The sequence below is a fragment of the Platalea leucorodia genome (genome assembly GCF_965183815.1).
Source record: "Platalea leucorodia genome assembly, chromosome: W".
In the NCBI taxonomy this organism is placed as follows: domain Eukaryota; kingdom Metazoa; phylum Chordata; class Aves; order Pelecaniformes; family Threskiornithidae; genus Platalea; species Platalea leucorodia.
This window is the reverse complement of record NC_138859.1, coordinates 12,580,032-12,606,890: the sequence shown is the minus strand read 5'-3', so window position 1 is coordinate 12,606,890 and position 26,859 is coordinate 12,580,032. Positions and strand designations below refer to the sequence as shown.

Genomic DNA, 26,859 nt, shown 5'->3' with positions numbered 1-26,859 from the left:
GTCATAAATTTTTTTTTTTTTTCACCAAAATATTCTGATGTTTGTCATTCTGCCCTTCTTTCATACAGATCACGGAAGCCCATGGATACTTATTGATTATCTTTATTATTTGCTCAGTCTCAAGGATACCCAGTGCATTTTGAGTCACTTGCTAGCCTCGCCACAGAAACTAGTGTATATCCAGCCTGTATGTAATTTCCCTGCTATTTCAGCTATACTATTGTCACGGATGAGTGGTTAGGCCGCTTAAAAATCACCATCAAAGATATTTGCAAATAGTGATTTTAATAGAAATTTATAAAAGTGTGATTTAACAGCGTTCGATGGCAAGGTTCGCTCTATTACTTATTAAATGAATGGAATATATATATAAAAATTGAAAGAAAGAGGAAATCGAGCCCGAAGAAAATACACGGAGGAGGAAAAGGGGAGCCCTCCCATTGAGTCACGAGGTTCAGAATGGGCCCCCTTGCTTTCTAAAGTCCTTCTCAGAGAGGAGCCTAGGTGCGGCTGGATCCAATCCTAGTCTCAGACTTGGTCAACGGTTTATGTCTAGGGATTATATGTTTAGCAGCAGTTTAAGGTTTGTTTGCAGCAAGGAGAGAATCACAAAAATTTAGCAATAACTAATCATTAATTAAACTAGCATCTACAAAGTGATTAAATGAGGTTTACTATAATAATTTGAATCGATTCACACACACACACAATAGGCCTAAATACTCATTATATGCGCAGTTAAAGGTGCCTATTGAAATATGCGCAGTTAAAGGCACCAATAAAAATTCCCCGCTGGGTTTAGTGAAATACTCACTTTAAATGACTGTCTCAATGGGCGAAAGTTGAACCTCGAGGAGCAAGGAGTGCCGGAGATCAGCTCATGCAAACTTAAGAGTTCGCAGCTCTGAGAGACGTCCCACTCAGAGGGAGAGTCTGGTGCAGCCCGCTAAGTTTAGCATGCTATTAGTCACTTACCGAGGATCTGTCGTGGCAAGGAATCTCTCAACCTCAAGGAGGAACCTTGAGAGGTGTCCCTACTCAAGGGGAGATCCTGGCGTGCAGCTCGCTGCCGTGCAGGAGAGCTTAAAGGGCTCTTGGGCTGCTCACTATTTATGGGGATAAGATGATTGACTCATAGTCAAATTTACATACCGATTGCATATGTTAGTTTCTTCCAAATTTGGCTTAAGTCGGACATTGACCAGCAAAGTGACTCGATTCACCTTCTCCTTCAGCAGTTTCTGCAACTTGTCGTACAGGACTCCATACAGCAGCTTTCCACCTCCGATGCTTCTCCGCAAGACGACAGGACCCATCAGTGAACAGGGCATAGTGCTTCTCATTTTCTGGCAGTTTATTATACGGTGGGGCCTCCTCAGCACGCGTCACCTCTGGCGATATTCCGAAATCCTTGCCTTCTGGCCAGTCCATGATCACTTCCAAGATTCCTGGGCAACTGGGGATTCCTATTCGGGCCCGTTGTGTGATCAGTGCGACCCACTTACTCCACGTAGCATCAGTTGCATGATGTGTAGAGGGGACCAGGAGGAGCTGTGCTTCAGTGCCGACCACTTCCGAAGCGGCTCGAACCCCTTCATATGCTGCTCATATCGTTTTTTCAGTTGGAGTATAGCCAGCCTCGGATCCTCTGTATCCCCGACTCCTAGGGGTCGACCTCGAGTCTCCCCCGGTGCTTTCTGCCAGAGGCTCCAGGTAGGGCCATTCTCCCCGGCTGCGGTGTAGAGCACATTTTTTTACATCTTGTCCTGCCCGGACTGGCCCAAGGGCAACTGCGTGGACTATCTCCCGTTTAATTTGTTCAAAGGCTTCTCGTTGCTCAGGGCCCCATTTGAAATCGTTCTTCTTCCGGGTCACTTGATAGAGAGGGCTTACGATCAAACTGTAATTTGGAATACGCATTCTCCAAAAACCCACGACGCCCAAGGAAGCTTGCGTTTCCTTTTTGCTGGTTGGTGGGGACATGGCTGTTATTTTGTTGATCGCATCCATTGGGCTCTGATGACACCCATCTTGCCATTTTATGCCTAAAAACTGGATCTCCTGTGCAGGTCCCTTGACCTTACTTGGTTTTACGGCAAAGCCGGCCTCCAGAAGGATTTGGACTATTTGCTTCCCTTTCTCAAAAACCTCTTCTGCTGCTGTGTTGCCCCACACAATGATGTCATCAATGTACTGCAGGTGTTCCGGAGCCCCACCCTGTTCCAAAGCAGTCTGGATCAGTCCATGGCAAATGGTGGGGCTGTGTTTCCACCCCTGGGGCAGTCGATTCCAGGTGTACTGGACGCCCCTCCAAGTGAAAGCAAACTGTGGCCTGCACTCTGCCACCGAAGGGATTGAGAAAAACGCATTCGCGATGTCAATGGTGGCATACCACTTGGCTGCCTTTGACTGCAGTTCGTATTGAAGTTCTAGCATGTCCGGCACGGCAGCGCTCAGCGGCAGCGAGACTTCCTTCAGGCCCCGATAGTCTACTGCTAGTCTCCACTCTCCATTAGACTTTCGCACTGGCCATATGGGACTGTGAAAAGGTGAGCGAGTCTTGCTGCTCACTCCTTGGCTCTCCGGTTGACGAATCAGCTTATGGATGGGAATCAGGGAGTCTCTGTTGGTGCGATATTGCTGCCGGTGCACCGTTGTGGTAGCGATTGGCACCTGTTGTTCTTTGACCCTCAGCAACCCCACAATAGAAGGGTCCTTCGAGAGACCGGGCAGGGTAGACAGCTGTTTAATTTCCTCCGTCTCCAAGGCAGCTATGCCAAAAGCCCACCGGTACCCTTTTGGGTCTTTGAAATACCCTCTGCTGAGGTAGTCTATGCCAAGGATGCACGGAGCCTCTGGGGCAGTCACAATGGGGTGCTTCTGCCACTCGTTCCCGCCTAGGCTCGCTTCAGCCTCCAATACAGTCAGCTGTTAGGATCCCCCTGTCACTCCAGAAATACAGATGGGTTCTGCCCCTTCATAGCTTGATGGCATGAGGGTACACTGTGCACCCGCGTCCACTAGAGCCTTCTACTCCTGTGGGTCTGATGTGCCAGGCCATCGAATCCACACGGTCCAGTACACCCGGTTGTCCCTTTCCTCCACCTGGCTGGAGGCAGGGCCCCTCTAGTCCTGGTCACAGCACTCGTTACTCACTTCTTGTCAATGCGAATCAAAAGTCCCTTTATTAAGATCGGAAGCAAAATCAGCCCTTCTGCTCTGTCTGGGGAGCTGCTCACTGGAAACTGGAGCAGCAATTTTCCTGGAAGAACCCTCTTGTGTTATTGTTTTTCCTTGCAACTCACATACTCGTGCCTCTCGGGTCGAGGTAGATTTTTCCATCCCACTTCCTCATGTCCTCGCCGTGGTCACGCAGCTAAAACCACAGGGTGGCCCGTGGTGTATATCCACTATATCGTCTCCCTTGAAGAGAGGGACGCTTACTCCTACTGGCTGAGATACTGGTCTGTACAGGTGAGGAGTAGGACATGTCCTCTTTGAATCGCTGGAACTCCCGGGACAATTGCTCAGCTAGCACGTCGGGCAGTTTCTCCACAGCCGAGATGCAGGCCCGTAGGGAGGAAGAGAGACTTTCTTCGTATTGTCGGAGTTGGCCAGCCAATTCATCCACCGTTGCTTCTTGATCACCTCTCTTTCAAGATGGCACATATATAAAGAAACAATTGCATATACAATAATGCAAAAATTCACATTTCTGGTTTATGCATGCCAGTGCAACCACTTCCAATGATAAAGTCTACCGTATAAACTAGATATTACTTTAGAAATGAAACCTTAAGTTTAAAAAGTTCAAGTTAAACTAAAGTTTAAAGTCTAAATCCAGTTAACTGCCAAAAATGTATAATATTAACAGTTACCTTACAGTAATTTCAAAATACAGTATTTGTCCCAGTTTTTACAAATGAGAAAAGTGTAGTATGGATAGCTGAACCAACTTTTCAAAACTCATACAGCAAAGCTATACAGAACTCGGTGCTAAAGTTTGGATCTATAAAATAACCAAGATGATGATAGTTAATCTCCGGAAAGCCAGGGAATATAAAGGGTAATGAAACTTCTACCACGGTTAGATATACAAACTGCTGTTAATCTGAGAGATTAACAAAACATTTCTTACTGCATGCCAAATAGATCCTGCAGTGAGCTCCAATTTTTCCAGCAGAATGACATCCTTCAAGCCAGCCTTAGCCAAGTGATAGGCTAGACTCACACCAACACAACCATTTCCAGTGATCACTGTCTGCTCTGTCTTTCCCCAAGAAAGGAGATGGGGTTTCGCTCCCGGGAAAAAAAATTACAGACAGTTACAAAAAGACAGTTGCACTTTTGTTTATAGCTCCAATCATAATATAACTTGGTCCCTGCTTGGCAGTCTAAGTGACACACCTCACTTAAGACCTAACCTGGTCATTCTTATCTTCTTTTAAAGTAAATGTTCTTAAAGGGTCATATACATAAACAGTAGTAATACAAAAAGCAACGCAAGGTTGCTTCCACTCACAACTTTAAATCTTTGTTATTTGTCCAATATACCCTTATGCGTAGAACCTAGTTCTCAATGAGAAACTGTACCCCTGAAATGACAGTGTCAAAACCTGGCATTTCAAAAGTGCTATAGTATATGCGACACAAAGAGAAAGTCTTTAAAAAAATGTCTGCTTAGTAAAGCTCCTTAAAATATTTCTAAAGCCAAATGTCAGCAGACTACATCAGTCTACGTGTTCACGAACAATAAAACTGAATATATATTTTCACATCCCGTCTATTTTGACATGTTCTACTTTGCTCGAGTCAAAACACTATAGAAACAGGGTTTTGTCAATGGCTCACACCTGCTACTACACTACGCTACAGTTTCACAACCCCTTTAAGCCAGCATAAACCAGGACTGCTGCCATAGGCAGCCCCATTCTCACTGTCTTGTCTGATCCTCCTCTCTACTGCCCCTCCCACAGACAGCAAGCCAGATCAGGAAATTTATCCAAATTTTAAAAAGCCATGTTTTTGGATGTAAGACAAGGTAGGACCTCTTAGTACAGCAGCAGTACAAACTACTGTGAAACCACAGTATCATCTTTCCCTTCAGGACACTTAATCGATACTCAATTTTTATCTCCCCCTCCTTGTACATTTGCTTTTGCAACGCCTCTGGCAAAAGGCTGTCTAACGTGTAACTAGTCTTCCACCCATCCTCCATTCAGAAATCAAAGCTATTAGTTGCATGTATTATGAATGAAGATCTTTTAAAATAATATGACATGTTAAATGCAAATGCAGGAGGAATATGCACCATGCGGCAACGAATGAAAAGGAAAATAAATGGGAGCACTGGACACCACAGGTTTTCTGTATTTGACCCATACACACTTCTACGTGTTCTTTTTTGAGATTACATATTCATTTTTGCAAGTTAACAGTAACCTGTTTACTAGCCAGATGCGAGACACTTACCCCAGCTCCTCTATCAAATTTTATGAGGATAGTTAATCAAGGTCAAGCGTGGTTTTCTCATGCTTCTTTTATGCTTTGAATTTGAGACTTCCTCACATGACTTTCCCTTCGGCTGGGGCTGCACGGCTAGAAGGCGCGTCCCCTGGGTGGTGGATAGGGGATCCCTCTCTGGAGGGTGCACCGGATAAAATTGAAGAAGGTGCCGCGAACCAGCGCAGCCTAAGGGAAGGCCACCCTGACAGAAAAACCACTGGCCCTCCAAGTCATGGGGGTTGGGCAGGAGGCCAACTACCTCCTCCCGGAAGAAGAAGAAGAAAAAAAAAAAAAAAAAAAAAGCTGCAGAAACGACGAGCATCAACTCGGAGATGGAGAAAATCAGTAATGAAGTGAGGAGGAGGAGATGGAACTGGATCGGTCGTGTCTTGAGGAAAAAACCAACAGAAGACTGCGCTGTGGCCCTTGGGACTCCAGAGCACGCAGCCGCAGACCGATCGAAGTGGAAGAACGATGTTCGCGCCTTGTGTGCCTCCTGGCACTGAGAGAATTCAGATCAGATCAGATCACATGACTTTCAGCTCTTTTCAAACGTTTTCTTTCAAACGCAGGAGCCTGGTAAGAATCCGGGGAGCACCTTTCCTGTGAACTACGCGGTTCACCCAGATGTTTGCTCGTGCCAGGTAAAATAGGTCATTTTGTGCTCATCGCTATGGCCCAGAACACAACAGGAGGGATCTCTCTATACCAGGTCAGCTACTTACCCCGGGCTGAGTCTGGTCTTTGACAGAGAAATGCGAGGCACGGGGGGAGGGGGGGGTGGGAAATGCACCTCCTGCCCACAAGGAGAGGCCTTCGCGGCCCGGTGACCCTGACCGGCACCTGGTGGAGCACTGCAGGCCGGCAGAAGGAGCTGTATTCCCCTTACCTTCCCCCCCCCGCCCCCCGCCAGATAGCTTTACACTTCTGGGGCCGCGCCCTGGGGCAGCACCGCCCGCGCGGAGGCCACGCGCTGAGAGCCGTGACCGTTAACAGCTCCTCTGCCAGCGCCTCCCCACCGCATCCCGCCCGGAGCTCCTCACCGCCCCCGCGCCCAGCCCGGCCCGGCCCGCGCGTGCCCGCGCCGCCGCCGAGGGGCCGCAGGGCAGCCGCGGCGGCGGCGGGGGGGGGTCGGGCCGGCCGCCGCGGCGGGAGGTCGCAGCCGTCGCAGGGCTCTCCGCAGCACCGCGCTCATCCCGCGCGCAGCCCGCCCGCAGCAGGGATGGAGAGCGCTGGCCAGCCCCTTGGCCGAGGGGGCAGCCCGGAGGAGCTACCGGGCGCCTCCCGATCCCCACCCCCAGTGCTCGTCCCCGAGCCAGGCGGGGGCGGTGGCGGGAGGGGGCGGGTCAGTCCCGGGCCGTGCCAGGGCGCCCCGCGGAGGCAGGGGCCGGGCCGGCCGGGGGTGTCGCTCGCAGCGCTGCTCACCGCGGCCCGCCTCCTCCCCGCGTTATAAAAGTGCGGGCTGAGCGCTCGGGTTATCTTCTGCTTCGTGCCGAGTCGTCTGGGTAGTCTCAGGTAGCCAGCGTCCTTTGGCGAGGAAAATGCTGCCGATCAGGAAGACCACGAAACAGGGCAAAAGGATAATTCCCCCACCTCCCTCCCCTGCTCGGCCCCGGTCCCCTGCTCTCGGCGGGCCCGTTCCCCTGTCCGGCGTGGGGGCAGCGGCGGGCGCTGGGAGGGGTGCCCCTGCCGCGGTGCGGGCGCTGCCCTAGCGGGACCACGCGGTAGGGCAGAGGCAGCCTCGCGCCGGTGCTGCGAGGCGCGCAGGCGGGGAGCGGCGGGAGCTTCCCAGCGGCACAGGGCAGAGCTCGACTCTGGGTCGGGCTGGGGCTCCGCTGTACCCGGCCGCCTCTCCCGCCCCCTCGGGGTCCTGCCCGGAGGCTTTCCTGGGGAGCTGCTGCAAAACTGGCACAACCCGCAAACCGCACTTAACCTCCAAGTAAGGTACTCGGTATTTCTGCGGGTAAGGGCATATTGTGAAAAGCTAAAGTAAAGACGTAATAATAACTATACCTATTCAGTATCAAACCATTAAAGACATTTGGACACTGTTATGAGATAGATAGATTAGATTCAACTTAATGCTGTAACAGCTCACAGAATCTTGATTTCTCTCAACACATAGATTGAAGCCACCAAAGTTCAAAACCATTTTGCTTAATATTATTTGATATGCAAACTAAGCAGTGCTCACAACACATTAAAATTGTAAATATTGTAAGCATAAACCTTCATTGGATGGGATTCCTGTCTCCAGCGTCCTGACAACTCTAAAAGCCCCAAATTGCTCTTCCCTTTATTTATATGACTGAATACCAACAGTGTTTGTAATAGGAGCGCAGTCTCCAATATATGCATGCCCTTCGCACTCTCATTTAGCTAAAGAAATAAGCCAGTATAAAAGGTTATTCAGGCATCAGCCATTCTGGCCATCAAGATAAACATTTGAGCAATATCTAAATCAGACTCTCTGACATATACCAGTACTGCTACCCTGCAGTGCTGCTTGGGAGGGTCAGTGGAATCATGTATTCTACCTTCTGTTTGGAAGGACAGTATTATTAGTAGGACACTGGACACTTCTTACTCAGAACTGTTTTTATTTGGTTTTATATGTAGCATATAAGTCTAGAGTAAGAGAACAGAAGGATATGGGAAGAAGTCTATGAACTCTATGCCTTTCAGGTAGCTCAGTTATAAAGGAAGGAGGTGAGGAGGTATTTGTTCTGCTGCTTATTTTTTGGCACATGCCACCTAACTTCAGACACCTAGCAGAAGGCAATTGCCCTAGGTTCTCCTACAGGCAATGGACAGAGATAAGCCTTTCTTGAGGGCTCACTTAAGATCTGAATAGTTATTTTGAGATGCTTTTTTTCTCTCCACCGATGGAAAGATAGGATATAGGTAGACCAAGCAGGCTTTTCACTTATATGGTTCGGTTACATTCTTAAAGTTGGTTGGGGGAATATCTTCATACAGTCATTTGCACTCCTTCCGTGGATAGATGTATGGACTGTGGTGCAACTTTGTTCATGGTAGCAAAAGTGAAGCAGTGAAAAGATGGCTCAAAAAAGCCCTGGTTAGCTTTTTACAGATACTATTTCTTGTTATTTAATACCAGATCTGTGTACTACTGGATCACTTGACAGTACAATTTTGATCTGGATTGGGCATGAGCACACAGTTGTAGTTCTCTGGGGCAGAACAAAACAATGTTGATGCTGAACTCATGCTAGCTATATGCTGTTTGAACCAATGGTATTTTATCCAGTATAGATAAAGTAAAAATGGTGTGAAGAGATGATATCAGACCTATAATAAAGTCTGCAAAAAAGTTATTTCCATTTTGAGCCAATCTGAACTGACAAAGTAAGTTTAAGCACTTTGTGCTTTATAGTTATGTCACCTGCTATTAGATGCCCTGATGCTAGGTTTAATATATCACAATATATTATATATTAAGATACCACAATCTATTCAGTCATGGCTTATGTTGCTTCTGTGTGTCAAAAGTGAAGATTATTTTAAAGTGCAGTTTAAAAAAGCTAGAACTGTGAAGGGAAACTGCTGTTAAATCCTAGAAGGGACTTGAAAAAAAAAACCTGTTGATTGTAGTGCATTTAAATATATCTATATATTGTGTCAACATGTATCTATTGTAATGTAATCTTCAGTTAACAAGCAACAACTGAGGTTGCTTATACATTTAAGATTTTTTTTTTTTTGTTTTCCCCTCTGCACTCCTGTTCTCTGCATATTAAACTTCTGAAGCAGGCTCTGTCTGTAAAAGATTCCTTGGCAGGCAGAGGAAGCAGGGACTCAACCAGTGATCCCTTGGGTGCCTTTCTCTGGCCCCATTTGAGGCATTCTGTTACAACTGCAAATTAGTTAATTGCAAACACAATCTTTACAAAGCCTCCTGACATTTACACTTACAACAGAATTGCCCTAATAGACAGGCACGACTTGTAGACTTATTGAAAATTACTGAGTTTTGGAGACTGAGTATTGTAGATTGAGTTTTGCCCTGGTCCTGCTGAAATAAAGATAAAAGCTTGCACTTTTTCTTAACGTTGTAAAGTTAATTACGTCAATATTTTGGAAAGTTCAGAATGTGCAATGGAATGTGATGCAGACATCTGCAAGCCAACACTTGGCCTAGCTCATATATCTGCACAGCAACACTGTGCAGAGAAGCCCCATCACCTTGCTGCTATGTCAGTGCCTGGGCCAAAAACGCCGACCCTCTCAGCCAGGCTTTGTGGCCTCCAAGTAGCCTTACACTGCTATGCTTGGTACTGGAACTGGCATAGTTGGCACAGTGCACCTTCTTGTTGGAAAGGCATACTCTCATGCTGCCTAAAGGGCAGTGCTGAGATGTTATAAGTGTTTTTCTTTCCTGGATGTATGGTGTGAGATAATTGAATGAATGAAGGAGAAATTATCAAGAAAGATAATCTACTAAAGGTTGGAGGCTAATTGTTAAAAAACCCTTCCTCTCAACACAAAAAAACACACTCAACTCTATGTCCGCAAGGTGCTTTTTTTTCCCCTACTCCCTCAAATTTCATCTACTGAAACGCTAGTAGGCCATCAGGAAAAGATAACTATGGACAGCAATTTCAGTCTTACCTTTGATTTTTTAAAATCTTTTTCTGTACCCACTACCTTTGTTAATGTAATGGGTCTGCATTAATCCACTTTTTAAAGTCAAATAGAATTATGTTTGTAATCTACTGGCAGAATTTAGTACTATTTAGTATAACAGCAAGGTACTTTTTTGAAAATTTGAACAATCCAATGAAGCAATGAAAGGAATACAAAAAATAATATGTATTAGGTGCAATCAATATATTTTGTATTCATGTTTTTCATTTTACAAAAAAAAATAATTACCACTTTCCTTGTGTTAGTGTAGAGTTCAAGGCAGAAGCAAGGTTAATCACAGGGTGCTGTAAGGTTTGTAATTTGGCATCTTAAAACATTTCTGGGCTGTGCAAAAGAAGCAGGATTTTCTTTCATTTTGTAAGTCTAGGTAAGGAAACCCAGGCCAGTGAAAAGTCTGTCAGAAAATGGAGGCCAGCATTCTGAGATGTGTCTTATTTGCTAGGAAAATGTTACATGCTTACTTTTTTTGATGCTTGTTGTGCCATCTTGTGTCACAAGCTACTTGTGCTGAGGCTCTGTCATGATGGCATTTGTAGCTAAAGAGCAAATGAGCTAATGAAGAGGTCAGTGATACTAGTGTTTCATTTTAAAAAGTTTCACATATATTTTACAGGAGAATTTGAGACTGTGTTTTACTTTCATAGGAATGGAATTAGACCATTGACTTCTAGTTCTGGGGACTATATCTCTGGAATACAATAAACTGAATAATTAAAAGTCTTATGTAATATATATGCATATATTAACGCCTTATGTTGTAAAACAGATCACCTACTATTCTTTAAAGAGAATTTCAAGAAGGAAATGGATTACTTCTTATTATTATGGCAAAGATGTTTCTGGTAGCCCACAAATAATTATATCTGCTTTGCAAATACAGGAAATGTCAACAAAGGAAGCCCACAAAACTGAAGAACTGTAATTATTAACCTTTCTTCCTGCTTTCTGCAGGGTATTCTAGAGCGTTTAGATGCTGGAGAATTTGTGATTGGAGATGGAGGATTCGTCTTTGCTCTTGAAAAGAGGGGGTATGTAAAAGCTAGGCCTTGGACTCCCGAAGCAACGGTAGAACACCCAGAAGCAGGTCAGTTTTACTGGGAAATGGTGATTCTATAGTGAAGGTAAACATGGTTGGATAAATAATAAATATATAGGAACCTGTAGTGGGTTGCTTGACAATGTAGAATTACACACTGTTAAGAATAGTCTAAGAATCTATAGACCCCCTAATCATCGTACCCCTTATTCTTGCTCTAACACTGGTCAAAAGCCAGTTGGTTGGGAAAGAATATGAGTAGTGCAAACATATAGTGATACCTCTCCAGAATGCTTTCCCAGTCTTCAGTAATTTGTAACCCAGGGACTTTTTGACACAGATATGGTATCTTTGTATTTAATAACATTCAGTGATTTCTCTCTCATGGACATGTCCAGTCTGTCCTTGAGCTGATATCAAGTTTATCCTTCACAACATCTTGTGACAAAAAATTCTGCAGTTAACTATCTGTTTTGTTGTGTTCTGACCATTATAAATGAATACAGTTTGTTTATTAATTCCTTCAGGAAAACGGCAGCTTTTAATAAACAATGGAATGGAAGAGGAGTATTTAATGTATCTGGCTCCACTGTGAAATGAGGATTGATAAACCTCATAAGAACCTAAGAATTGCAATAAAATTGCATCAGTTGCTGTGCCAAGGGTGTTAACTCAACTTCTGCCTATCCCATTTAATGGAGTGACTGTCTACAGTGGAGGGGGGCAAAATGAGCAATCATTCTATGCCTTACAGCATAAAGATTATAGTGTTTAGCATAAATAGTGCAAAAGCAGGTGCTATTATCTATTTATGTATGCTTCATTACAATAAAGCATTTGCCCTAGTAATATCATGTGCAGTTAATCCCACAAGCTAATTCAGAATGTCCTGGGAAAAAAATTTTCTTTGTTCTGTCTTAAGTGTATGTCCTTCCAAATTAGTCTTTTTCCTCTATAAAGGGGGAAGAAGGAAGAAGAGGAGAAGGAGAAATAGAGATCTTAGCCCTCTCTATTACATTGCTTTGTACACCTTACCTATTTTTTCCCCTAATCCTTCTCAGCCTTCAAGTGTTACTTTGTGTAGCATGCCTAACTTAGGGTCATGGACAGCCTTAGATAATGCAGTGCTCCAGCAAAGGTTTAAAGGGTGATGACCTAATTTGTTGAACCTCATCTCCCAAAAATACATCCTATCACCTCTCTCTTTCTCTCCACCTGTACCTTTTTCTGCCCCTGCGCATTCCATCTTACAAATCGTAGCGCTTATACCATGCTCTTTGTTTCCCCTTTGCTTATTTCTTTTGTACCACAAAAGTCTTTGACCCTCTCCACATGCCTTCTCAGGAAGCGTAGGTCTCGGTCCATGGGGAATGCAAGACATTACCTTACATAGAGGCAGTTGCAGATGGCTTAAATAGGCTAAATTGGCACACAGATTTGTTTTAAACAAGTGATCAGTAGTCATAGGTTAGCCCCCTACTGATTTGCTAGAACATATTGCTCATGCCTGTAACATAACACTTTTATAAGCCCTTTGTAGGCTATTTATAAATACACCCTTAACTGGAAATGTGTTCATTTCTTTCAGTGCAGTGTGCTGCCTCCCCTCTGTTATTGCTCTTTGCTCCTGCATGCTCAAGGGTCATGTTATTTTGAAAGCAGGTGTAAAGAACAGAAGGACCAACTGTCTGAGCCAGCTGGTGTAAAAAACCATACAACTACCGGCCCTTCTTGTCTTTGTAAGGAATGAGGGAGGTTCTGAGATTGCAGCAAGGAATGATGGAGGGAAAAAAAAAAAAAAAGAAAGAAGAAAAAAAAAAAAGTGAGTTGAAGGCCATTATCTCCGTTACAAGAGAGGAGAAGTTTTGCCAGACTGACAAGTTTAGAAATGAGATCTAAATATTTCTTCTGAGCCAGATCAGGTATCTGAGCTACTGCTCTGTACTGAGCAATATGCATATGCACTTACTGCCCCCATCTGCTGTTAGCTTAAGTCTGTGTCTTTTGTGAAATGTCCAACTCATGGTAGATTGAAATGAAAACTCGGTGTTGTATGTCTGACTCCTAAAATGCATCAAATTTAATAATTGTTTAGCCTCATATGTGGCTGTTACCTCATTTCTCAAATAGTGGAAGAAAACATAGCTTCAGTAACATGCTAGAAGTCACACAAGAAGTAAATTAGAGTGGTTTGGGTTTTTGATAGCATCATGCAGACTACTGTGGGCTTGATAATACTAAGTGTATTCTAGTGGTAAAAATGATTTGCCTGGGATTGAATGAGATTCAGGCTGATACTTTACTTATAATGCTATTCTTTCCCTCCAAATGCAGACCCATTCAAGAGTCTGCTGTTCACATACCTGATAGTTTGGGATATAAAGTTCCTTATTCATACGTGTTAGATTATGTTTCATTTGCCTACCAATGTCTCCATCCTTATTCACACAAATCCCAAACATTCTTCTAGGAATGCAGGAACCATATTTAAAGAGCACTAACCATGGGGGTAAATAAATCTAGTTTATTATGGAAATGTCATAAAGCATTTGTGAAAATATTTGTAGATTATTTTTTCCTTTTCACATTTCCTGACTAGTGTTCATCAATGATTTTTCATGGGGGCGAATAGAAAAACAAACTACAGAACACTAGAAACATACAGAGACAGTCCTTTTAGTTGGGCTCAGTAGCCTGTTTTAATGATGTAGGAAAAAGAATACTCTCTGCACTAGGAATGTTTTGACTGTGTAAAGGCTGTAAAACTGAAATTTGATCCCGATAGTTCAGGCAAATTCCAGGGACTCTTTGAATTGTAGCTCTGCTAGAATCTATGTTCCTGGATAGTTCTTTGTGACTGCTGTGTTAAATCACAGTGTGGTTACCCAAGGCTGTAATTAGAAATGAAATACTGGTACTAGTAGAGAAAAGCAAGGGACACCACACTGTTCCTTCACTGAAAGCAGATGTGCTGCTGTGTATGCAGATTGACTCTAGCAACTCAGACTACCGTTTGAGCTTCTCTGGCATAGAATGCTGTGTTTGTTGTAGCTGAAGGCAGTAATTTTATTCTCGTGACACATTAACATGTTTCCCTAATGACACAGATTGTCTGTAGACAATGAGGTATGATGAACCAAGACTTCAGGAAAGCTTTTCCAAACATCTGCCATAGAAACTGCAGTGTTCTCATGTCTCTATACAATATCTAGGGAATAAATTATTCCTGTATTTGCTATAAGCTGTTGAGCGTTTTAACTCTGTTTTACATGATAAGTAGTGTTCTAGAAATTATTATAATTATTGTTTTGTGGGTTGTTGTGGTTTAGCCCCAGCCACCAACTAAGAACCACACAGCTGCTCGCTCCCTCCCTTCTCCCTGATGGGGTGGGGGAGAGAATCGGAAGAGTGGAAGTGAGAAAACTCATGGGTTGAGATAAGAACAGTTTAATAACTGAAATAAAATAGTAGTAATAATAATATTATTATTAAAGCAAGTAATGCATGATGCAACTGCTCACCACCCACTGACCGATGCCCAGCCAGTCCCCGAGCAGCGATCCCTGCCCCCCGGCCAACTCTCCCCAGTTTATATACTGAGCATGACATCATATGGTACGGAATAGCCCTTTGGCCAGTGTGGGTCAGCTGTCCTGGCTGTGCCCCCTCCCAGCTTCTTGTGCACCTGGCAGAGCATGGGAAGCTGAAAAGTCCTTGACTAGTGTAAGCCCTACTTAGCAGCAACTAAAACATCAGTGTGTTATCAACATTATTCTCATCCTAAATCCAAAACACAGCACTATGCCAGCTACTAGGAAGAAAATTAGCTCTATCCCAGCTGAAACCAGGACAGTATCCACCCCTTATTCTATACCATCTATGTCATGCCCAGGTCCTATCCTTTCCAATACATTCCAATTAATCACCACCACTTTTCCAGTCTTTTGATATGTACACACAGATATCATTCCCTTAGTCCATGGGCCATCCCTCTAAAATGTCCGTTGAGTTCATTCGGTCCATGACTTTGGGCTTCATCTCTCATAACAGTCCTATAGGGCAGGAGAGATGGTGTGTGGTGTTGGGTTGTTGCATGCTGAAGCCAGTTATGGTTCTATCACCGCTGCACTTTGCTCAGTTCCATCAAAGTTCATTCTTCATTAATCTGGGTGATTCTTACTGTGATTCTGTTGATATAGCATATAGCCACCATAGAAGTGATGACATACAGTATTATATAGCAATTAACATCATACCATTCAGTTCATTGGCTATTTTCACCCAAAATCAAATCCCCTTGAGGTACACATTGCAGTGCATGTTTCGCATTCATGGATAACCTGTGCAATAGCGTCCATGGTCAGGTCCAGCCCTCGATCGCGAGCCCATTTGTCTGTTGCATCTCTTCCTTGATGGCCTGAGGTGTCATGGGCCCACCGAGCTATAAACAATCCACCCTCATGTTGCCAGTCCAGATCCACCTGAGCCACTTCAATCTTAGCAGCCCGATCCACCTGCTGGTTGTTTTGATGTTCTTCAGTGGCCCGACTCTTGGGTACGTGAGCATCTGAATCTACTGATGAACTAAATATAGAAATCTTCAGTCATTCTTAGCAGAGAATAACTAAGAAGGAAGTTTTCTACCTAATGTTCTAAGAGTGGGAAGAAAGGAATTCTACACAGACTGGGGTACTGCTTCTACTCCCTCATAATGGCTCTTCTAGTAAACACAGTATCACTTCTTTTACAGTAACATTAATTCAATAAACATTTAGTTTTGGGATAATAATAGTAATAACTGTACCAAACATCTCTTCTTTGTCTCTTTTAATTCTTTGCAGTTTGTCAGCTTCACCGGGAATTCCTCAGAGCTGGATCCAATGTTCTGCAGGCATTCACATTTTATGCCAGTGAGGACAAACTAGAGAACAGGGGCAATTATGTAGCTGAGGAAATAAGTGTGAGTAAAATACTATTTTGATGGAGATATGAAATAAGTGTATTCATTTCAAAAGGTTTAATAGAAAGAATTATCAAGTATTTTCACAGTTTGTCATAACAGTTTTGGTTATATTTGAGGACCAAAGAATGAGATGGTGCAATTTCAGAATTTGGAATAGTAAGAAAGACAAGGTTAAAGGGGAAAGAAAAAAAAAAAAATAACAAAATGGGGCAAAGATGAAGAGAGGAAAAAGGATGCCCACATCTTATTTTTCCCATCTGAGGAGATAGTTTACTGGAGTTTTCATACAAAGTATAGGGAGGACTAAATGCACAGAGAGCAAAATCAATTGTAAAAAAAGAAATGCTTTAGCATCCAGAGAAACAAATCAACTGCAAAAATGGTGAAGAATCCTGGAGAATAATGACTTGCTAATAAGAACTGAATGTTTTTTTAGGACCATGTCTTCAATAAAATATCAACTAAAAAATCCAAGGTATACACTGTGGTCAGTATTCCCCTTCTCATGTGTAAGGGTAATCTGGTACAGTAACAGAAGTACTGTGTTGGTGTTTTCTTACCCCCTACACAGAGGAGTTGTAGGATGTTGGGTGCCTTCACTAGATGCAGGCCCCATCTCCACTGGGACTTCTGGCACAAACATTTCTAGATAGTTCCTTTGAGACTAGAAGATTTGTCGTTGGGTGTTTTCTCTGATCTTTTCCCCTTTGGTCCTATTGTCTATTATTTCAGCCTCTGGAAAATAGAGAAGATTCTCCAGGGCGCAGAGAGGAAGGAATATATTTATGTGAAGATATCCCAAGTCAGAAACTAGAACAATCTGGACACTAGGGAAACACTTGAGGCTTAATTAAGAGGTTAAGACATTAAAATGTCATATGACCAAATTTATCTGAAATGCTGTACCTTTACATTCAATAGATGCAACATCGAAATGTCTGAAGTGATATCCCAGAAACATAGTGCCTCTGGAACTAGCCATGCTGCAACGAAAAATGATAAGAGGGGTTGGGAAAGCAACTGGAAACTGGAATGCATTGCAGCAAAACTTTCAAGCTTGATTTGCTGCCAGTTCTAGAAGCAGTTTCCTCCAGGCTCTAACTGGTTTATGGCTCCAGCTCCTGGTGTTCCCAAACACGTACCTGAGCAGAAGTGCAAGTGGAAGACACTCTGTCAGCAATAGCCTTAAAAATCATCTGGATGTTTTGAGGCAGCCATGGAAAACTTCAGCTGAGAGAAACCTATGTAGATTCTAAGTAGCCCATGGGCCACAAAGAAACCTGCTCTAATCAGTCCTTGTTATCTATCCCAAATAATGATTCTTTTCCAAAAATCTTTTTTTCCCAGCTTAACCTCTTTCACAAGCTGTTCTAGTCATCCTGGTTTGGGTATACAGGGAATGTGTCTTTCAGTCTAGGTGATTAATTAATCATATATAGTGATAAGTTTCCCTTTGCTATTCTTAAATTGGTAACTTTAACATCAGGTAATTAATGACATCCTTTTAAAAGTGCCTTAAATGACTCTATATCATATCATAGCTTAAATTTTGAAAATTATCAAAATACTAAAATAATACATTAAGAAACAGAATGAAAAATCAATTGAAATTACTACTCTTTTTTTCCATCCACAAAATCTCAGAATAGAAGCAGACACTTAAGTGTAACTAACTAACTTATTTTCTAAGAGGAAAAAAAAATTCTGCTTCACACCAAATATTTGCTTTTTTATAGACTATTTGTGTAAGATGTATTAAAGGTAATATGTTTTTGTATTAGTGTTTGATAATATGATAACTTATAAGTTGCAAGAAATCTGTTTCTTAATGTTTGTTATTTTTTTGAAAAATGCTGATCTTCCTAATCAATATTATAGAAAAATACATTTAAATTATAAATGAATATGAAGAAGTCTTTTGTCCTTTTTGTGCTCTGAAATTACATGCATATCTCTGACCAGGTAAAAATGATGTAATCTATATTCATATAGTGCCAGAAAGTGAATGAAGCTGCTTGTGACATTGCAAGAGAAGTGGCTAATGAAGGTGATGCTTTAGTGGCTGGAGGACTCAGTCAAACACCATCATACTTAAGCTGCAAGGATAAAGCAGAGGTTAAAGCAGCCTTTCGAAAGCAACTAGATGGCTTTATGAAGAAGAATGTTGACTTCCTAATTGCAGAGGTAAATCTGTAAAAAAGTACATGCCTTCAGCTGGCACAGTGTGTTAACTTTAAGATGTCTAGTCTACTTTAGGGAATACAAGTATATATTGCTTCCTTCTTTAAAATTTTCTGTTATACTTTTATTCCAGTAGAATCAGATGTTTTCTAAATGCACAGCAGTATCTGCAAGCGTCCTAGAATAGGACCTTGAACCCTAAATTTCTATCATCTCAGTCAAGTCAAATTCTGTACCAGTACAAAGAGGATAGATTAATGTGATCTTGATTAGTTCCTGTTTCCTCCTGTACTCCGTAAGTAACCAACCCATGGTGACTTTTCTAGATGAAAATAGTTCTTCAGGGATAAATCCCTGATTAACCCCCTGTATGGGCATTCTTATTCTGAAACATGAGTATCTTTTTATTTTGGATTTAGTTTTCCTTCTGACTTTTTAAAATCCTTTTTTAACTGTGTGGTCAGTGAACTCAACTGAATTCTGTTAGTGTAAATCAGAAAAGAATCAAGTCATTGTATTGCTGGTGAATTTGGGGTCTGGATTAATGTGTTTATGTTTCATCTCCAAGAAACGAAAGTAGTCCACTTTTAATTTCTTTCAGTATTTTGAACATGTTGAAGAAGCTGTCTGGGCTGTTGAAGTCCTAAAAGAATCTAGGAAGCCAGTTGCAGCTACAATGTGCATTGTCCAGAAGGAGACATGCATGGCGTGCCCCCCGGACAATGTGCTGTCCGACTGGTAAAGGCTGGTAAGAATCTGTTTTAATCTGCACTTTAAAAGTATGGAACAAAGTTAAGTCCTTAATCATTGAGATAAATGGATGTGTATCTCAAGTAGATAGCTTCCCAATTATACTTGATGAAAGTTTTGAGCCTGTGGAAGAGTTTCTATGTGTACTTTACTAGAGCAGTCTTGTAAAAAAAAGTATGAAAATGCAGCTATAAAATCCTTATTAACCAGGATGGTATTGGGAGCAATAGCCACAGGCAGCTGATACTGAGTAGAACAAAATCCTAAAACTATTCAAAGTTGATTACAGACCCAGCCCCAAATTCTGGGCTCAGGATTATGAAACATAAGCAGAATCCAAAGCCGCCTTTGATTCTCTGCTCATGTTTTTAGAAATGTGTGGAGCACAGTTCAAATCCAGGATGAGAGAATAAGAGAATGAAAAAATTAATCTTATTGCCTATCAAATGCTGTGTTTTCTGCAGGACAAAGGGAAGGGCAGAAGGAATTAATCAGGGGCATGATGGACCGACCATACAGGGGTTTTATTATATCTGTTCTGAACTACTCTTTTCCTTTGGAGTTAAGAGTTGAAATCCAAAGGCAGAACCTGTGTTAGGAACCTGTTAGCTATTTGTATATGTGGCTGTACATAATCAGTCTTCACTGATTGAGCACTGATGAGAAAAGCAACTGCATGAGGGTGGGAGATGTGATTCCTCATCAGGAAGGTAAGGAGTGCAACTGAGATGTAAATGGAATGATCAGCCTCAGGAGAGTTGAGGCTGGCTCTAATCCAACTACCTTGTTGTCGTGGTTTAACCTCAGTCGGCAACTAAGCACCACACAGTCACTCGCTCACCCTCCTCCCCTTCCTGGTGGGATGGGGGAGAGAACTGAAAAAAAAAGTAAAACCTGTGGGTTGAGATAAAGACAGTTTAATAGGACAGCAGGAAGAGAAAATCATCATCATCATCATCATAAAAGAATATACAAAACAAGTGATGCACAATGCAATTGCTCACCACCTGCTGACCAATGCCCAGCCTGTCCCCGAGCAGCGATCCCTGCCCCCCGGCCAACTCCCCCCAGCTTATATACTGAGCATGACGTCATATGGTACGGAATAGCCCTTTGGCCAGTGTGGGTCAGCTGTCCTGGCTGTGCCCCTTCCCAGCTTCTTGTGCACCTGGCAGAGCATGGGAAGCTGAAAAGTCCTTGACTAGTGTAAGCCCTACTTAGCAGCAACTAAAACATCAGTGTGTTATCAACATTATTCTCATCCTAAATCCAAAACACAGCACTATGCCAGCTACTAGGAAGGAAATTAGCTCTATCCCAGCTGAAACCAGGACGCTTGTGTTCATAGTGCTGGTGTACAGATGGACTGCTCTGCTTATGGAGTGCTGTGGCTAAGAACTTTCACCTCCCACTTCCTAGGGAGATGTGACTTGAACTTATTTATTTTCCTCCTCCTAGGTGCTTCTATTGTTGGAGTCAACTGCCATTTTGACCCAGATACCTCCCTGGAAACTGTGAGACTGATGAAAGAGGGCTTGCACGCTGCTAAACTGAAAGCTCACCTGATGTCCCAACCACTTGCTTTCCATACACCTGATTGTGGGAAGCAAGGATTTATTGACCTTCCAGAATTTCCCTTTGGTAAGACAAGGGTATCTTTTTTTTTTTTTTTAAATTTATTTACTGTCTGTTCCTTTTTTTCCCCTAGCTTTTAGCAAAGCTGAAACTGCAAGGCATCCTCCTGTACAATAGGATCAGTCTCAATTATCCTGTCTGGCATTCTGCATAGATGGATTGGGTTAAAGATCATCCAGATAATGAGAGTATTTCAGCAGTATCACAGCATGTGACTGAAAGTGAAATTATGATGAAAACAGTTAAAGTGCCACAACCTAAATCAATTAAAAAAAAATGTTGTTTTTTTTTTTTTCTTGTGCTATAGAACCTTGTTCAGGACAGCTGTAAAATAGTCCAAAGAAATTAACAAGAGCAAATACACTAAAAACAACCCAGACTTTAAATGCCTTTGGACTGGAGCTCCCCAGCATTCTCGGTTGTGACGTCTAGCCCATGAGCCCTATAATGTTTACCTGCATAGGGATTTAATGTATAATGCATATGCGGAGCTGGATCATTAGTATAGGTGCATGATTCTTGCACTCATAATGGTTCAGTCTTGCAAGTGTAACTGTCTAAGATAAGTGAGATTAGAGAGAAAGCAGAAGAGGGAATATGTTCTTTGATGTTGCTTACAAATGGATTAGCAGTTTGGAGATGGATTCATCACTCTTATGCTCAGCAGAAATTCTACCCAAAAGACCGAAAGATTCAGCCACTTTATGTGTATATAAGGCTTGTGTATTTAGGGCTTATTCCCACCTGGGATGTAGAAGGTCACATCCTCTTAAGATAAGAGGAAAAAAGCAGCCTAAACATTTTAAAATTGATTAGAAAAATGCCTTCATTTTCAGATATCATACATTCTTCTTTTCAAGATCAGCCTATAAAATAAGGTATTAAAACAACTGAAACTTGAATTTTTAGGAAAAAAAAAAAAGATATGGATGTGATTTTCAGGAAGATATTTTATTTTAAAAGTCCTCTCTACGTAAATGAAGGAAAAAGAATAAAGCATGAGCCTGAGGCATTCATTAGATAATAACAACATGTCTGGGTTCTGAAAATACTCTGGGATGTTTAAAAGTGTCAGGAACTCATTTATCCTATTCATTCCTTCGTATAACTCCTCTGATTGCAAGCAAAAATGATAGAACAGATGCAGTAAGTAATCAAGTTAATTGAAGGATTCACTCTTTGGTTTGTTATGGTTCTTGGTTTGTATGTTATAAGCAAACTGTATGAGATGTCAGTTTTCAGAAATTTCATGAGTCAATTGGAGAAGCCTGGTTCTGTGAATGTTTGCACTACCCAGAAGGAGCAACTGATCACTTGATGGCAGAGAAGTAGTTTGGTAAATCATTGTTAAACTGACCCAGTTGACTCTGCTTTTTGTGGAAGGCAATATGCACAAAGAGGCATTTAGGTATTTGAAGCGTACATAACCTCTGTACAGGCCAACAAGATCTCAGTTTCTAGAAAAGCATTGGCTATGTTGTATTGGCAAACTCCAGCATCTAGATACCAGCAGTATTTATTTATCTTTAGAACTTTTTCCAGTTTTCTGTGTTTTTCCCTTCTGTGTTACTGCAATTGCTCTCAAATGTCACCAGTTAAGCAAGGACAATGTTTTAGACAGAAAAGTCCTGGTCAGTCAAAGCATACCCAGTTATCTCAAGAGTAGACGTACAGAGGGGCTAAATCTAGGCGCACATTACAATCTTCTCATCAGAAGTTGATGAAAATTTCAATATCTTTTTACTGTAAATGATAACATAAACTGTTAAGCTAGAGATATTTAATTCTGAATAAAGCCAAGAAAAATACTGTACATTGACAGGCACGGAAAATAGAATGTTAGTCATTTTTGGGAGGGGGGAAGAAAACCCCACAAAACGTGATCTATGTGGCAACTTCTTTTCGTAGCATACTGCTTGTTTTCAATCACCATGTTTCACCATGTGTGGCCAGTTCTTATGGCGGAGTCTATCCATGTTTCTTCAGAGCTGTTAGGTTGGTGCTGTCCTTATGCTCCTGAAACACAAGGACTGATTGTGACAGGGTGGGTGACGGAGAAGACAGGGAAACACCCTATACTGTTCTCCTGGAGTTTAGTTGCTTATACGGGTATAAATTGAGTGCAAGATGCTGCATTCTTACTGTTGATCGTTTTGTATCAATTTTGCATTAGCTTTTTAATGATATATGAGAGACAAGGAAATCATGAATTGATGCTTCTGATGCTTTCTCTCACATCTGCAGGACTGTACACAAACTTTTATTTAAACAGCTTTCTAAGATAGCTTAATCTGGTTTTCCTTCTGATATTAGACCATCTATTTTTCCGTTGTCCAGTCTTTCCCTCTGAGACCAATAATTTTCTGTTTAAGACCATTTCATTTTTTTCCCTTCTGTTTTTTATTTTCTGACTCTGTCTCTTTAACTACTCACTGGACTTTGAGCAGATCTGCTTTGCATCACCTTCTTGCATATTAGGCATTTCTGGGACAGGATGTAGGAAGAAGAATCCTACTTCTGCTGTGGTGCTGGAACCTTACTACCTCACCACGGCTTCTTTGCCTAGAGGAATGTTCAGTGCCCAGACATCATGCTGCACTCTCCTCATAACCAAGCTGATTCATCTCCTGCAGATGTGCATAAAGAAGTGGGAGGATTTTTATTCCTTTATTCCTGTATTTTTATTCCTTCAAGTTTCTTCTCCAGTCCCTGGTCTTTTCTTTCCAGTTCTGCAACTCCTGTGCCTCCTTCCCTTTCAGGTGTGCTTTTCCTTGTTCTTCTCACTTTCTGTTCCTTTCCTTCCACACGTCTTTCCTCTCAGCTCTGGCGTCCCTCCGCTCTGCTTACCACAACCTGCAACACGAAGAGGGGTTCAAAAGAAAGGCTGCATCTTAGCCATCCTAAGTCATCTACACACAGAACTTTCCACAAGGAAGTGGCTTGAGGCAGCAAACTGCTTATGGATGGGCTTATAACTAAGTAAGGGATGGGCTAAGAAATAGCTACAGATCCCAGCTGTCAGCGAAACAACTGCCTGCCATTAGCTGGTCATGGAAAAAAGTGTAGTAAGCATTCCTGAGGAATAACAAGCAGGCTTATTCCTGTTGCAGGTAGGCTGATGATACCTTCTCCTTTCACAGATTAGAGTACTGTAATCAGATTTCCCAGATATTGATTGTTCATTAAGAACTCTTTGGACTTGTGGGCATAACATTGAAAGTGCTCCAGTACTTCAGCTAAGAACTCTGGCAGAATGGCAAGCATGTGACTTAGGGCTTGATCAGTCTCAGAAGATATTAGGTGCTGTTTTTCAAAGCCAAAGCAGCTTACAACAAGCATAGCTCAGCAAAGCATAACAGAATCTAAAAGCTAGACTCCTGAAAGTTTGCATTATTAATTCTAGCTCAGACAGCTCAAACATCTACATCTACAACCAGTTTTGCAAATAGTGTGCAAGTGTCTCAATAATGTGATTTCTTACAAAAAAATGCGGTGAACTGGAGCATGGTGAAAATTTAAGATATGAATGTCTTTGCAGGTCTGGAGCCAAGAATTGTAACTAGATGGGATGTTCAAAAATATGCAAGAAAGGCCTATGATTTAGGAATTCATTTCATTGGAGGCTGCTGTGGATTTGAGCCATATCACATCCGAGCAATAGCTGAGGAGCTGGCTCCTGAAAGAGGATTTTTGCGAGAAGCTTCTGAGAAACATGGCAGCTGGGGCAATAACCTGAGCATGCATACCAAACCCTGGGTCAGAGCAAGGTATGTATATCTGAACTGGAAAGCACACCAGCACCCTCCTTATAAAGGCTTACATTGGTCCATGCAGCAGACTAGCTTAACCAATATGGAGGTCTAAATATAACCGTAAACATTCTGTGTTAATAATTTTGAAGAATTAAATTTGATCTGGGAGCAGTAAAAGGGGCAAAGGGGCAGTAGGAGAGCTACAAAAATTCTCATCCCTCTTCAAAATGAACATTTGGTCTGAATTAATGTGAAAGTAATGAAAGTTTTGTAATATTTCCTTTTCTTTCTTTAGGGCAAGAAGAGAATACTGGGAGAATCTGAGGCCTGCTTCAGGCAGGCCATATTGTCCTTCAGTCTCAAAGCCAGATGGCTGGGGGGGGGGGTGGGTAACCAAAGGAACCAGAGAGCTGATGCAACAGAAAGAAGCAACAAGTGAACAACAGCTGAAAGAGCTCTTTCGGAAACAGTTGTTCCAATCCACTGCAGTTGTCTAAATGTTAGAATGATTTATCTACAGACCATCTCATGCTTCACAAGAAAAATCTGTGAAGATGAGTGCCCCGTTGATTTATCAGTTAACATCTAATGAAAGAGACAAAATGCAAAAATAATGTGATTACAGATTAATATGTCAAACTGATAATAAAATCTTTCTCTGGACGAATAGTTTAGAGAAGACACAGTCAGAAGGAGTTTTGGATTCTCATAACAACTGAGCTTCTTGTTAGCTAGGTGCCATCAACTGGGTAGACACAGAAATACGTGGAAAGTAATAATTGACTCAACTCACCTGTGAAAAGAGAAAAAGCCATCTATAAATACAGTATCCATGGACTTCCACTCCTGAGTCTGTTTTCAGTTTGGGATTATGTAGGAATTTCCTCAGGATTTGTTGAAGGCTACTTCAGGGACACACAAGCTGCCAATGCTTCAGACACACAGTTATCTGTAGCCACTTTCTTGACTTCAAGAGAATAAAAGTAAACTAGAAAAATGCATCTTATAAATGGAATCAAAAGATAAGGAAAATGAGAATGAGCTCTTGCAGGAATTTCTTACATGCAGGAGAAAGGTTCAGAGAACTTTTAGGAAAGAAAAATGACAGGTAAATAACTCACTGTTTTTGTCTCAGGGTACCACGTACACAAGATTTACTTCTCTGGAGACTAAAACGGTTAAGAGATTATTCTGAAATTTTGAAAAGTCAAATAAATTAAAAGTAATATGATGGAATAGTATTGTATTATCTTCACACCTTAAATCATGAGAGCTCAAACAGAATAACGTATCTCCAGTAAACCACTGTAATTTTCAAATGATCCAGCTGATTTCTGGATATCTCACTTGAAACACTTGGTTATCTCAAAATAGCATTTAAAACTGAAGCTTCCTAAAATATAACTCCCGTATATAAGCGTAGTAAAACATTCCATGATTCTGTTTAAGCTGATTGATTCAGTCTAGAGAAAATTAGCTATAAGAAGAGATGAAAAACCCTGTTAGGAAATAGATTAATCCACCTAAGTTAAGAAAACCCAAGGACATCTGTACGCTGAATTTGTTGAGAAGCGGTTTTTTACAAAGGATATCACTACACTTGGAAACCATAAAGGACACGTTTCCATAGTTAATTTTTGTGAATTACCACACAACTTTCAGATTTCTCTCTAGAATCCCATTCCCACCCATTCTACATTAAAGCCACTACTTTTATGAAAAATATGATTCTTGAAGTTAGAGTGTTGAAAGCTTTTGTTGGGCTACTTTTTATGTATAAGCTTATTTCATTATTTCTATCCGTGTTGATATGCTGCAGTTCAGGAAACTTATAAACATGCAACACTTTAGTGGGAAACTTCAAATATCCTTTTCAGACTGTTATTGGCAGACAGATTTTTAGAGAAAGCCATCTGCCTTCATCATGCTTATAACAAATTGAAATAGTTACTAGCTGGAATTTTTGCCTGAAAGCCAAAAGTAGACAAATCAAGAAAGTGGATATTTTAAAATGTAGATTATTTGGAAAGCATCCATGTAAGTATATATGCACTACATTAAACTTCTTCCTAAACCCTTCCGGAAGTTCTCCCTGCGTAAAGCAGAATAACGCAAAATCTGCAAAACAAAAGGGGCAGATCTTTGATCGCCACCAAAATGCATGCATGCAAAAGACATATGCATGATAAAGAGGCTTAAAATACAAGCTACAATTGCTACATAAGTGTTTTGAACGATCATTACCAGTTTAGAGACTTCCTGTGGCAAAGGATGCAGCTTGACCATCATACTATATGTAAGCAGCTGGACTGATTTTTTTTTTTAAAACAGTCCAAGCATATAAAAATTCCTATTGAAGTGAATGAGTT

The 26,859-nt window shown here is 41.8% G+C and overlaps 1 pseudogene across 1 annotated transcript; it reads left to right on the top strand.

Annotated features, from left to right (window-relative positions):
• Window positions 1-7,046: 7,046 nt before the first annotated feature.
• On the top strand, window positions 7,047-24,987 carry LOC309601746 (betaine--homocysteine S-methyltransferase 1-like; annotated as a pseudogene). The gene is made up of 8 exons: window positions 7,047-7,085; window positions 11,125-11,257; window positions 16,051-16,169; window positions 18,165-18,356; window positions 18,955-19,101; window positions 20,562-20,744; window positions 24,277-24,505; window positions 24,786-24,987. The product of its transcript is annotated as a betaine--homocysteine S-methyltransferase 1-like (transcript).
• The last annotated feature ends 1,872 nt before the right edge of the window (window positions 24,988-26,859 follow it).